Source organism: Arachis duranensis, chromosome 10 (assembly GCF_000817695.3).
Source record: "Arachis duranensis cultivar V14167 chromosome 10, aradu.V14167.gnm2.J7QH, whole genome shotgun sequence".
Classification (NCBI taxonomy): domain Eukaryota; kingdom Viridiplantae; phylum Streptophyta; class Magnoliopsida; order Fabales; family Fabaceae; genus Arachis; species Arachis duranensis.
Genome location: NC_029781.3, coordinates 78519337 through 78521099, shown reverse-complemented (window position 1 = coordinate 78521099; position 1763 = coordinate 78519337).

Here is a 1763-nt window from a genome sequence, read left to right as displayed (position 1 = left end):
GTAAAGGTTGAAGGCCTTTACATCCCTGTTGATTTCATAATCTTAGACACTAGGAAGGAAGAGGATGAATGCATTATCCTTGGAAGACCTTTCCTAGCTACATCAGGAGCTGTGATAGATGTCAACAGAGGTGAACTAGTCCTTCAATTGAATGGGGACTACCTTGTGTTTAAGGCACATGGCCATCCCTCTGTGACAAAAGAGAGTAAGCATGAAGAGCTTCTCTCAGTTCAGAGTCAAGAAGAGCCCCCACAGTCAAACTCTAAGTTTGGTGTTGGGAGGCCACAACCAAACTCTAAGTTTGGTGTAAAGATCCCATATCCAAACTCTAAGTTTGGTGTTGGGACTATACAACATTGACCTGATCACCTTTGTGGCTCCATAAGAGCCACTGTCAAGCTATTGACATTAAAGAAGCGCTTGTTGGGAGGCAACCCAATTTTATTTATCTAATTTTTATTTTATTGTTATTTTGTGTTTTATTAAGTACATGATCATGAGGAGTCATGAAAAAATATAAAAATTAAAAAAGGATCAAAAACAGCAGAAGAAAAAAATCACACCCTGGAGGAAGCACAGACTGGCGTTCAATGCCAGTAAGGAGCATCTGGCTGGCGTTCAACGCCAGAACAGAGCATGAAATTGGAGCTGAACGCCAGAAACAAGCAACATTCTGGCGCTGAACGCCAGGAATGTGCCTAGAGGAAAAGCTGGCGCTGAACTCCAGTAACAAGCATGAAACTGGCGTTCAACGCCAGAATCATGTTACATGTGGGCGTTGAACGCCCAGAATGTGCACCACTTGGCGTTTAAACGCCAGAATGGTGTGCAAAGGCATATTACATGCCTATTTGGTGCAGGGATGGAATTCCTTGACACCTCAGGATCTGTGGACCCCACAGGATCACCTTAGGATCTGTGGACCCCACAAGATCCCCACCCCAACATATTCCCACCTTACCTCCTAATCCTATTTTACTCTTCCCCATGTCACACTTCCCAACAACTTCAATCTCTGAATCTCTCCTCCCAATAAACACTCTTCCCCAAAACCCTTCACCAATCACCTCAATCTCTCTTCCCAATCACCTATTCACCACTCACATCCACCCACTCTTCCCCATAAACCCCACCACCTTCAAAATTCAAAAACATTTTCCCACCCAATCCCACCCTAAATGGCCGAACCTACCCTCTCCCTATATATACCTTTTCATTCTACTTCATTTTCACACCACACTACCCCCTCTACTATACATTGGCCGAATCCATCTCCCCTCACTCTCCTCCAATTTCTTCCTCTTCTCTTCTTTCTTCTCTTGCTCGAGGACGAGCAATATTTTAAGTTTGGTGTGGTCAAAGCACAATCATTTTTGTTTTCCACTACCATCAATGGCACCTAAGGCCGGAGAATCCTCTAGAAAAGGAAAAGGGAAGACAAAAGCTTCCACCTCCGAGTCATGGGAGATGGAAAGATTCATCTCTAAGAGCTATCAAGACCACTTCTATGACGTTGTGGCAAAGAAGAAGGTGATCCCTGAGGTCCCTTTCAAGCTCAAGAAAAATGAGTATCCGGAGATCCGACATGAAATCCGAAGAAGAGGTTGGGAAGTCCTAACCAACCCCATGCAACAAGTCGGAATCTTAATGGTTCAAGAGTTCTATGCCAATGCATGGATCACTAGGAACCATGATCAAAGTATGAACCCGAATCCAAAGAACTATCTCACAATGGTTCGGGGGAAATACTTAGATTTTAGTCC